At 43.1% G+C, this 13,259-nt stretch overlaps 1 protein-coding gene across 3 annotated transcripts in view; it reads right to left on the bottom strand.

Annotated features, from left to right (window-relative positions):
* The window catches only part of CCDC91 (coiled-coil domain containing 91), a 1,837,163-nt gene that overhangs the window by 1,628,632 nt on the left and 195,272 nt on the right, over positions 1-13,259 (bottom strand). The window contains exon 2 of one of the 3 annotated variants that reach the window (XM_078673759.1): positions 4,161-4,184. The exons of the other annotated variants lie outside the window; for them this stretch is intronic. The gene's annotated coding sequence lies outside the window, so the exon portion shown is untranslated. The remainder of the gene's footprint in view (positions 1-4,160; positions 4,185-13,259) is intronic. 3 annotated transcript variants of the gene reach the window in all.

Raw genomic sequence — 13,259 nt, 5'->3', positions numbered from 1 at the left:
ACTTGCGCAGACTCCACTGGCTCCCCATCGAGAAGAGAGTCACTTACAAACTACTCACACACGCCTACAAATCACTCAACAACATCGGGCCCAAGTACCTCAACGACAGATTGAGTTTCCACTTACCAGTGAGGAACCTCCGCTCGGCCGACCTCGCCCTGTCAGAAGTCCCCCGCATCCACCGTAGCAGATCCGGAGGCAGGGCCTTCTCCTACACCGCGGCCTGGAACTCTCTCCCGTTGGAATTACGACGTACACCAACCCTGCCGGCATTCAGGAGTGCACTCAAGACTTGGCTTTTCAACTGACCTGAGCTGCCCTACCCCCCTAACCCCCCCCCCCACACACACCCCTCAGCACCTTGAGACCCTCACAGGGGAGTAGTGTGCTTTACAAACCCCTGATTGATTGATTGGACTCTTTTACTTTTGCCTAAAACTCACCTTGATCACCAGATTAGATACTTTCCTGCATTTCGTCCCACTTACTAATTACTTTTTTTTTATTAATCAGCTGTTTATATTGGGACTTGAGTTTGGTCAACTCATGGAGTAGACCGCTTTCTGGACAGATCCTGACTGGTTTAGCTGGCCATCGCACCAAGCCTTTCATTTTCTGGCAGGCTAGATCAAACCAACCCTTCAATTTACCATGGCAGTTGGCCTGTGACACATGATTCCTAAAATTTATGGAGGTGCACCCCAACACATTGATCACAATTTCATTAAACCAAACAATTCTATTCTCAGAGCACCCTGAGAAAAGTGTTTTCTGTTTATTGGTAAGCAGCTAAAAGCTGAAGATGGGAAGGGTACATCCATAGGGAGTAAGTACCCTCTCCACTGAGACTAGCTTGTGAAGGCAAAGAACAGCCAAAGTGGCCCACCTGCAGTAATGATGGCTGGCACTCTGCATAAGGAAGTTGTGGTCCAGTGGCAATGGCACCGAGCAACCGGCACTTTCATCAATCAATTAGCACTAATCTACAATTGAAGGTAAGCTACTAGGAGACGAACTAAAGAAAATATCTCCTGACGTTGTACTCCTCTGGATGCCAAGTAACACAGAGTAACCATCCGAAATACTGTTACTCAGACTACCTGACACCCTAAAGATCAGCGGTTGTCTACTAGGCAGAGCCAGAAATTGGAAGCAACGCCAATGGCTAAAGAGGGCTGGTCAGCTGCCAATTTTATGTATGCTGTTCTGATGGACTGGTAAAGTGAGCTGACCCAAAAATCAATTTCACTAAGTAAGGTTATGTATTATTTTTGAGAAAGCGTGAGGCTGATGAGACAGTTAAAACAGTCTTTTGGTTAGACTTAAAACACAGAGAAATTGATAAAGCATAGGAAGCAGAAGCACAGGTCCTTGTCTTATACAAGCATACAGTAGCAGTCGAAAGCATCACAGTCTCCCCTAAAAGGTATGGAACAAATGTGGCACTGTAAAGTCAGTCCAAACATCCTTCAAAAATATGGAACAACTGTGGAACTGCAGGACCAGTGCAAGCTTCCTTCAAAGACATGGAATAAGACTGGTACTGCAGGGCCACTGCAAGCTGCCTTCAAAGACACGTAAATGTGTGGCACTGGGCAGAACTATTTAACTACTCCATCAGATACAACAAATAATCAGCATTTCAGATTTGGTACAAATGTAAGGAGGACCAATGGGGTGTAAGTTGACCTCGTTTATAGCATAATCTACAAGATGGGCAGCAGAAGTACAAGCTAAGATATCCTCACATACAAAACAGATATTATTGGCGGCAGCACCTAAGCTTATTTTAGACATCGAATACCTAAAGAACAGAGGTGAAGAAGACACAGAAGACTCGAGGCAGATGTCAATCTCTAGTTGGATTGACATCTGCCTCGAAGGGCTCAAGACCAAAATGAGATGCCCTTTCAAGTGGCTTGGTCTGCTACCCAGGCTCTAACCTCATACACCAAGTATGAAAGACGAAGTATTAAACTTTGATGTCAAACAGGAGCGAGAAAGAGACAATGATTTCGGCAATTATTTTATTTTATTTTGCCTCCTATTTTTTAATATTGCATATGGGAAAACCTAAGCATACTTGACGATGTGCTCTGTATACAACTCTGTCTTGTGTTTCACTTAATTACTATAATGTTGCTCCATTTAAACTAAGAATATAGCAAACATATAAAGTGCAGGTGAGAGCTGACTTGCCTCTTACAGCCAGATTCATCAAACTAAAATCGGCTCGCAAACGGCCAGATTCTGAGAATCTGGCCCTTTGCGAGCGCTATTTTTGCATTTGGGATTCATCATCCCAAATGCAAAAATCGCAATTCTAGAAATCGCTAAATTGCGATTAATTGCATTTAAGGAATCTCAATTTGAGATTCCTTAAATGCAATTCATGAACCATTTTAAAATTGCGAATTCGCAATCTGGGGCCGCTATTTACCGCGAAGTCTAATAACGTGGTAAATAGCAAAAACTTTGACAAATGCCCTAAAGAGCATTTTTCAAAGTTTCATATTGCGCACACACATGCCCTAAGGGCATGTGTGCGCGCAACATATGTGCACACATCAATTTCAGGGGTGCAACAGGGTGTCCTCTGGACACCCCTGCACCCTTGAAATCGCAATCTCAATTTGCGAATCGCTAATTGCGATTAGCAAATTGAGATTGTCTTCCCATTCATTCCTATGGGCCACTAGGCCCATAGGAATGAATGGGGAGATATTCCTTAATTGCGAGTCGCAATTTGCGAGTCGCAATTATGGAATTATTAGAAATCGCTATTTTGTAAGTGATTTCTTGATGAATAGCATTTTGCTATTCCTTAATAGCGATTTAGTATTTTTCGCTATTAAGGAATAGCAAAATGTGTTCTTGATGAATCTGGGGGTTAGTTTACTAATTGTATGATATAGAGGTGGGGGTTGCGGAAATAAATGTTTCAAATTTCATGTTTAAAAACCATCTCTTTAAGCAACTGCCTCACAATGCAGTAATATCAATTGAAAAACTAAGGTGAAACGATTGGCGGAATTTGTAACGCAGAGTGGCCAAAATTCCGCCAGTTCTGCAGGAGAAAAGGAACATTCTGCTTACCTCTAGCTGTAAATTCGTTCGGATGAACTGACAGGTGGACAGTGATGATTGTTCGTCAATACTTCTCCAAGCATTGAATTGGTACATAATGATGCGGTCTTTATTGGTAGTTTAAAGTTCTACACTATCTTTTTCATTTATTTATAGCTGTTCTGTGGAAGGCGGCAGAGATGGCGATGTCTGGAGCATGTTCCATGCGTATTTATGGGTAATTGCCTGTGAAGTGTGATCACTTCCCCACCCTTGAAATCACTTCACACATATTAAAGTATGAGAAATGAAGCATGGTAAAATCTATAGAAGAGCTTGCGTTTGTTGTAAGAATCGTCTTTCGTGAGGGTTGATCATTCAGAAAGCGCCTGCTGAGACCAGGAAGTCTCGATTCTGCTATAAGGTTTTCAGAAGTTTACATTTCTGATAGTGCCTTTGTGCTATTCTTTGAAACATGGTCGGGGAATTAAAAAAGGTTCACCTAGCTCTTCTTGGGAAGTTTTCAAATCTAAAAATACGTAGAATAATTAGTGTTACAATAAAACAAAAACTAATTATGTGAGACAAGGTGGGAAAATCCGATTTAAAAACTTCATGTACATATTTTATTTCTATGTATAAGAAGGCGCTTCTAGCCATTATTGTTTGCATACAACTTACCCCAACGTGTTTCTTAAGCGAAAGGAGCTGTTACTTAAGGACTATAACCAAACTATAACCAAACTAAAATTGTTCCACCCATGAATAGAGGCTCAAAGAAAGTCTTGCAAATTTTTGTTTTTTTAAAGCATGTATTATTTTACAAAGTGAATCATTTCTATGTTCGTTTTCAAAGTCAAAACTCACTGCACTTTCATATTGAGATTAGCCATTCAGTGTTTATAAACCAAACTCAGAAAAGGAAACCTGAAGTTCAGAAGAGGTCAGCAGCGCAAACTTAAAAGGAGAGGGAGGAGAAAAATAAGGATTGTTTTTACATGAAAAGGGATACTACATCACCAATTATAGTACTTAGCACAATTTTCGAAAACGGCACGTTTAAAAAAATGTGCACAGAACTTCCATTAACAGACCTGGGTTCTGTGCCAGCATTCGACCTATAATGTAGGAAATGAGACTAATTATTTCCTGAGAAACGGTCCAACAATTGCTGCTACTAAGAAATACAGAACTTTGGAGTCGAGTGTTTCTTACTTATGAATCTTGGGTAGGTTGTACAGTTTCTGAAAAATGATACCTGTAACGTTTTTGTGGTGCAACTAAAGCTAGGTAGACATTATAAAAACAATTTAGAAAGAAAAGAAAAACCACTTTATTCTTTGGAATAGATTCATAAATAAGGAATAAGAGAGAGGGCCCCATTTCTACTACATATTCGAAATATAAGCACTGAGCAGCCGTCATCTGATGAGCAGATCTTGATAGCCCTTGGCGACCACATAGAAAGTTATTAAGGTACTTCTAAACAAACTCATAGTTTGTATTTTAAGAAACAAAAGACAATAATACCAAGAGGAAGGGCTGAGACTCGTTTATCATACTCAACGGCTGTACATTAACAGTGTGGCAGACTGCAGCATGGAAGAGAGACAGCAGCCAACTTCTACGAATGGTCCAAAAGAGATTGTGTAGACAACGAAAATGCATCAACTTCCCATCTCACAGGCCTGTACCGCAGAAACTGGTGGCAGTTCTTTGCTGCCTTCATGGCGAAAGGGCGACCAGCTACATGTTGGGAGCCCCCAACTTCCTGACTGCCATTTGGCAGCTAAAGTACGGTCACAAGAAGGACCTAAGGAGTTAACATCTACTTTACGGCAATAGATGCATTTAACTTCATGTATATGCCACCTTCATTGATTGTATTGCTCCCTCTTCTGCCCAGAAGCCTGTCACAGTTATTTAAGTTTTGCTGAGGAGGTGGCGCTGCTGCGAGTTTGTGGCAAGAGGGCGACATAATGTTGTTTTTTTAGCACTTTCCTGGTACCAAAAGCCGACAAGAGTCTAAGTGGACAATGGAGCAATTAGGTTCAGCCACACCACTGTATGGAGCAAGTGCAACCTCCCAGCTTATCTCTAGGCCTGGACATGGAGGGTGGGGGAAGAAGAGACGAAGGTGGAGAGGTGGCAGAAAACGATGCGGATTGGCTGCAGAGAGAAGGATATCTAATTTGGGGAAAGAGTCTAATCATTCAAACGGAGAGAGGGTACGGGAAGAGCCTCCAATATGAAATAATATTGTGATCAATGATTAGACCATGCTAAAAAGAGCTAAATATGCCGGCAAACTTGAAAACATGCATCTGTCCTCCTACTGTTGAAGAAACCCTTCAACACTTGCGACTACAGACCAAACACCCTGCTACCATTCCAGGTCAAGTTCTTAAAGAAAACCATTAACAGACAACTCACCGTATACCTCAATGACCACCATCTCCTAAACACCACTCAGTTTGGTTTCACAGCACAGACACTGCCCTCATCGCTACCACAGATAATGGCTGCGGGACCCTGGACGGAGGAGACACAGAAGCCCTTAGTTTCCTGGACCTCTCAGCAGCAGTTGACAAGATCCCCCACTCCATCTTCAACCAGCACCTACCTGATATCGTAATCCGAAAACACGCACTCCGATGCATCTGCTCCTTCCTGACTAGTAGGACCCAGACAGTTAGCCTGGAACCATACACTTCGGACGCCCACAGCCTCATCTGCAGTTTTACATGGTATCTCCCTGAGCCCGACCCTCTTCAAAGCATATATGATCCCTCTAGCCAGCATCATCTGCTCTCATAACATTAACGTCCTCAACTCACAGACAAGATACCCACCACCCAGATCAAGTTCAATGCCTGCATTAGCGAAATCGCCCAACTGTCTGAAGCTGAACACGGACTTCAGAAATCAAGTTCACCATGAGACTCTGCTTGATGACCAAAAGACCTTGGACACACCCCCACCACCGCCAATACCACCAAGAACCTCAGGATCATAATCGACAGCAAACTCAACATGGCTGCTCAATTCAAAGCTGGACTGCCTCATGCTTACATACCCTGAAAATGCAGAGGTAGTTTTTCAAATGGCTCCCAATTAGCGCCCAGAAAACAGTCACACATGCCCTCGTCACAACCCAACTTGGCTATCGGAACACCCTCTAGGCTGGGATCAACAACATATTAATCAGAAGGCTGCAGACCATTAAAAAATCAGCAGCCAGAATCATTCTCAACCTCCCACACCGCACTCACATCACACTACACCTGAAGAAGCACCATTGGCTCACCACAGACAAACCAGCACAATTCAAACTCCTTACCCACACTTTCAAAGTACTACATAACACTGGCCCAGCATACCTTAGCAATCACATCTGCTTTTACAAACCTTCCAGAGAACTCTGCTCGTCTGGACTATTACTTGTACACATCCCAGACATATGGAAAACCACATCTGGTACACAAACCTTCTCCTACATTGCTCCTAAAGTGTGGAACGATCTGCCACAACACATAAGACCCTCCTCCTTTCTTCTTCAATTCTGCAAGAAGCTGCAAGTAGCTGAAGAACTGGCTTTCTGAGAAGTCCTACAAGGCCATAGGTTTTGGCTAGACTTGCATCTACTCAGCGCCAGGATACCCTCCTGTCTGATTGTGTCCTACAAATCTGCACACTGTAATATAACATGCAAAAGCGGTTATAGCGCCTGTGTAGTTATATTAGGTCTGTATCCACTAAAAATGCATTTTTGTTTTCATATTAACATTGCCACTATTTGACAAATCTGCACAAAACTTTCCTGTAAAAAAAGTTGTCAGATTTGAGATCAACTTGGCAAGTTTCATGTACATCCCTCAAATGACAGTTCCGATTTTAATTCCCATATGATTAGTTGTACCCTGATATAAAAGAAAAACCTCAATTAAATTATACCAAGCTTGGCATGAGAGTAGAACTTCACGCAGGTGTCTTTGCATGGTTTGGTGTACATCTGTTAAGTGTTTTTTGAGAAATTAGCATTTACAATTTTTTTCAGTTGGCTTTAAAGAGTTACATTATAGAAATATCTGCATAGTTTATGCGCAGAGGTTCACAGAACCTAGGCCAACCCAAAAGTTTTAAAAATTCAAATCAGATTGGAAGAGATTTTTTTCAACTGGCCTCCATTTCACTGATTAGCTAGCCACAACTTGAACAAAAATGTTGTAACTCCTATGACAGAACGTGGGAATCTGCTTCATGAGTCATGAAAAAAAAATGAAGCAGCGAGAAGGGAGTAGACCCCATGTTTCAGGTGAGGGTTTTCAAGAGGGCCATCCCTTAAGCAATAGTAAACAAAAACACAGATCTAGAGGCTGGTTTATGCAGCCCATGACTTGATTTAGGACATCTAGTATAGACCTTGATGTTTGTGATTCCTAGTCAAGCCTATGTGAAGGCACTGCAAGAGACTTGGATCCATGAGGGTCCTTCGGCAGGGTCCTTGGACCTAGTTCCGGGTTCTTAAAGACCTCATAGAAGTTCTAGCATGGGTCTACAAGTCAAAAAGGGATGACAAAACATGCACCAAGGTCTGTGAGCCCTTAAATAAGAGAAGAAAAATAGTACTAGGCCAAAGCAGGGCCTGAAGCCAAACCCTGCTGCTTAGACCCGAAGGTCAAAGATAGTCAGGTCTGGGCACCAGTCCTGGGCAAACGCAGGCTTTAAGTCAAACCCGATTCACATGGCCAAAGGCCATGCGCACTAAAGTTGACCACCAGAGGTCCACTGAAAACAAGTCAAACATTAAGATATGGTTAGTCTTGGTTATAATATCTGAATGCAGGTTTAAAAAAACACAAACAATTCACTGGAAAAAAGTTAATATGGAGTTATCAGTCAAAATCTAAAACCCTCAAACCTAGGCAAAATAACCATAAATAGCACCCCTTTCATGCACTATTTATGATCTCGTGTGACATCAGTCATAACATGTTAAATCAAAATCACTGATGACATATCTGATGTCATCTCAAATGACATAATCAGGGGGGATCTGTGTAAGCCAGAGGGTACTGATCCCTCAAGAGAATTCCTACACACACAAAAGTCCATCTGGCTGTGCATCAACAAGAAGATAAGCAAAGAAAAATAGAGTCTATGTAGTGTATAGGGAGAAGGAGGGACAAGTTCCCTTCAGGACAAGAACCCTCACCATTTAGGTGACATGCTTCATCATATGAATTCCCTCCTCACACCGTGGTGTAGGCCAAGACTCCCTGAGGGGAGGAGCTGAGGTATTTTCTCAGAAGGTGAGCGTAGGAGAATACAGATGAATGAGGGACAGAGTGCAAAGAAAGTGAATAAGTGATTTAAAAATGTTTCTCTGGATCCAATGAAATTTAATTAGGTGGTCACAAGGACATGATTAAAAAGCAAGAGGACTAGGGATTCAGCAGATAGACCACCTAATAAAAATTCAGCGGATCCAGGGAGCCTGTTTTTTTGTTTTCTTTAAGCCTACAGGCCTGCCAGGTTCCGGGGGCAATGATAACAATAGATGTGCAGCCCCAGGGACTTCCCCGAGGTTATGTATATTTAATGAGGGGGGCCACGCAGCCACCACGGCCCCGGGACCGCCACCCTCCTTATTACCCCTGGAGGTAATAGGAGGGGTAGTTGGACCCCAAGGATGTCCTTGGGTGGCAACTACCCCTTAAATTATCTCCAGTAAGTCCAACACAGTGGGATTTCTAAGAGGTCTTCAGAGGCCACATCCCCTCAGTCTACTACTCTGCAAATGCACCTCCTGGCACACTACTAGTTCGGGATGAAGTCCACTTTACTCCAGAGGGGTTTTGGCAGCCAATAAGCCCTCTTGTACCTCCTGTAAGTCCTACGCAATGGAATTCCAGAGCGCTGGATGGAGGCCCAGCCCCCTTTCTCCACCACTCTGCAAACATGACTGCTAGTTAAAAAACCTTAGAAATTCACTGAAAAAAACACACTTTTCAGGGACGTTATAGTTCGAAATTAGCATGGAAAAAACTTTAGAAATTCACTGAATAAAACACAGGTTTGAGGGAAGTTATAGTTGGAAATTAGCATTTAAAAAAACCTTAGATAATCACGGAAAAAACAAAGGTCACAGGAACTATATAATTAGGCTGACATTTCACTCGTACAAAACCAGAGAAATTAAACCGGTTGTAGTTAGCTGAGCTAACTATATCTCACGCCTCTGCAATGCACTGGTTATGACTTCACATATTACATCACTTATGACATGGTCAGTGACATCACTGATGACATCACTTATGACATCTCAAATTACATCACTAAGGTCATCAGTGATGATATCATCCACAACATTTCTGATGCTCCCACTCACACCCCTATGGGATCTTTTATATACACACTGCCACTCCCACACAAACATTCACAGAGCCATACCAGTACTTACACACCCACTTACTGATTAATTGATCTATACCCACATCAACTCGCTCACCCATACCACCACTCATAGACCCACTCACTCACTAATACAGCCATTGCCATATCCACTCATACAGGCGCTGACACACTGGGTGAGTCACTCATAGAACTAATCACACACCTAGACACTCACCCATACAGTCAATCATGCAGCCACTTACTCACCTAAACAGTTACATGCCCCCACTTACTTACTTATATAAATAGTAATACATACTCACTCAGCTATAAAGTCACTGACAGAAGCATGCATTCATCCATAGAGCAACTCTCACATTCACTCACTCACGCATACAGTCACTCATATGCACCTTCACTCATGTATACTGCCTTTCAAATACTCAGTTACTCACCCATACTGACACATGCACTCAATCATCGAAACAGCCATACAGACACTCAATCGCCCATACAACTTCTCACAGACACACACAACATACTCAATACAGCCACTGTCTCATCCACTCACTGATTTGAATTTGAATTTGAATTTGAATTTAAAAACATTTATTCAGCGCACTTTTACCCAGCGGTTTCATGGCGCTATGTGTGATGCAGTGGGCGGCAGCAGCAGGGAGAGATTTAGGCAGGGTAAGCTTGCGTGAATAGGAAGGTTTTGAGATCCTTCCGGAACTGTAGGTAGGAAGGCGATGTGCGGAGGGCAACAGGAAGAGAATTCCAGAATACTGGAGCAAGGGCAGCGAACTTCGCTCCACCCGCCCTCTGTTTTTTAAAACGGGGGATGACTAGTAGGGCCATATGAGAGGAGCGAAGCTCTCTACCGGGAAGATAAGGCATGATAGCAGAGCGTATGAATTCAGGGGCAGTACCTGACCTAGCCTGAAAAGTGAGGCAGCCAAGTTTGAAAAGGGCGCGCTCTCGCACCGGCAGCCAGTGTAGTGCTTTAAGCAGTGGACTGGCCCGATGGTATTTAGGTAGGCCATGAATCAGGCGGGCAGCCTGGTTCTGTACCAGCTGCAGGCGGTGGATCGCATAGGCAGGGGCCCCATTGTAGATTACGTTGCCATAATCGATACGAGAAAGTACCATGGCCAACACAATAATTTTTAAAGCAGAAAGGGAGAAAAAACGAGAAACTTTCCTAATTATTCTAAGGGAAAAGAAACAAGAGGAAACCACTGAACCAATTTGTGAATGAACAGAAAGCTGTGAATTTAGGAGAATCCCAAGGGTTTTAACTTTAGGCACAGGGAATGGAGGGGCACCTAGTGACGGGGGCCAAAAGGAGGGGGACCATGGACTGCAACCACCTCCGGTCAGGACCAACTCGGTCTTGTCTGGGTTGAGTTTGAGGTGGTTGCAGTTCATCCAGTCCTGGATAAACGTCATGACTGACTGAACATTCTGGGCAGATGAAGGGGAATGGGAGAGGTTGAAAATTAGCTGGAGGTCATCGGCGTAATTGAACACCGTGACCTCCAGCTGCTGTAACATAAAAATAAGGGGGTAGATGTATAGATTAAATAAAAGAGGGGAAAGTGACGAGCCCTGGGGGACCCCGCACTCTACCTTGCGGGAGGCCGCGGCGAAGCCAGCCAAATGGACCGCTTGAGTTCTCCCTGCTAGGAAGGACTCGAGCCACGAGAAGGCCAAGCCCTCTATGCCCGCCGCCCTGACACGGCTGAGGAGGATGGAATGGTCCACCGTGTCAAAAGCGGCGGACAGATCCAGAAGTATCAGGGCTTGTGGTAGATTGATGTCTATGCCTTCACGTAGCTTGTCCATTACTGAAATCACCACCTTCTCCGTAGAGTGAAGGGGGCGAAAGCCAGCTTGACTGGAAGAGAGGCAGTGATTTGCCTCTACATGGGTGCTCAAAGTAGTCGTGACATGAGTCTCAAGGACTTTTGCAAGGTAGGGCAGAAGGGAAATGGGGCGGTAGTTGGAAGGGAGAGATGAATCGTCGTCAGGTTTTTTTATAATTGGAACGACAACCGCTGATTTATGTGAGCTGGGGACGGTGCCATGTGTAAGCGAGTCATTAAGAAGGGTCAGGGGCGGGGTGGGGCAAGCTAAATAAATTTCCCTAAGGATATGGGCTGGGGCAAAATCCAGGGGGGAGCCAGATTTGACCCGACAAAGCAGTAAAGGAAGTGTATCATTGGTTAACAGCGGGAAGGTGGTCAGTTTAGGGACCGTGGGGGGTGGGGAAGTATTGACAAATGTGGGGGAAGGGAGAGGAATGTTGAGTTTAATTTTTGCAACTTTGTCAATAAAAAACTCGTTGAGCGAGTTACAGAGGGACTGGGAAGGGGGGATGGTGGCCGTGGCTCTACTGGATGATGCCAGTTCATGGACGGTAGAGAATATTTCCTTCGAGTGAGACTCGGCTGCCATTATCCTGCTCGTATAAAACTCAGTTTTAGCCTCGAGAATGCCCTTTTTGTAGACTTGTAAAATGGACAAATAAACTGTCTTTTGCTCGGGGCTATAAGTTCTTCTCCAGACTGATCCATACAGGCAGTCACACACCTCCTCACACACAAGCACAGGCAGCCATAGACCTATTCAGACAACCAATCAATCACCCATATAGCCATTCACGTACCCACTAACACACTCATACACCCACTTAGACATTAACTGACAGACAGATACACACATTCACAGTCACTCACCCATACATTCACTGAGACACATAATCACTCACTTATACAGTCAGTCACGCACCCACTGAGTCATCCCAACAGTCACTCATAAACCTACTGATTCACCATTACACCTCTGTATATATATTTATCACTCAAACAGTCACTGAATGATGTCATCACTGATGTCATTTGAGATGTCATCAGTGATGTCACTGACCATGTCATGAGTGATGTTATATGCAAGGTCATAACCAGTGTATTGTGGGGGCACAAGTTATAGTTAGCTCAGCTATCTATAACAGCTGAATTTCTCTGGTTTTGTACAAGTGAAATGTCAGGCTAACTATAACGTCCCTGTAACCTTTGTTTTTTTCTGTGAATATATATTTATATACACACATACATACATATATACAAATCTAAAACACTGAAAGCGATAACACAATTGTAGTTATAGTTAAGTCAGAATTTCAGAGGAAAGGCATTTTTGGTTATCTTGCTAATCTTAGTGGATTTTGACACACATACACAAAACTTTGCAAAAAAATGTATTCCAATTTTTGTCATTCATGGTAAGTTTCACACAGATCCGTCAAGTGGGGAGCCAATAAAAAGAGGGCTCCCAAAAGTGTGATTTCCTATTATAATTCCTAGGGTGCTATGCTGTTTGATGCAGAAACAAAGGGTAACGCCATTACATGAAACTTGCCATGAAGTTAGACCATTACTCAAGGAGTGTGCTTTTGTTAGTTTGTTGCAAATCCATTCAGTAGTTTTCAAGAAATTAGCTTTCCAAGAGGTGGCGCAGGTAGGGGTTACATTTTATGAAACATTTGATAGTGGAAAGTTATTTTTGATTTGCAAATAATTTGAGGTTTTGTTCAAAAAGTTACATGAAATTTGGCAGCTGCTTAGCATGTTTAGCTTGCTCTTTGTATTTTTAAATTAGTGCAGATTTGTAATGGGGCACTTTTAAAGGGGGGGTCAAAACATGTGTTACCATATAATTTGATGAATCCACAAGAAATTTGGCAGATGTTTAGCATGTTTAATTGTTGCGCTGACACTTTCTGCACAAATCCA

This window comes from Lissotriton helveticus, chromosome 1_1, assembly GCF_964261635.1.
Source record: "Lissotriton helveticus chromosome 1_1, aLisHel1.1, whole genome shotgun sequence".
NCBI lineage: Eukaryota > Metazoa > Chordata > Amphibia > Caudata > Salamandridae > Lissotriton > Lissotriton helveticus.
Note: the sequence above shows the minus strand (reverse complement) of the source record. Positions and strands in the feature narration are given on the sequence as shown.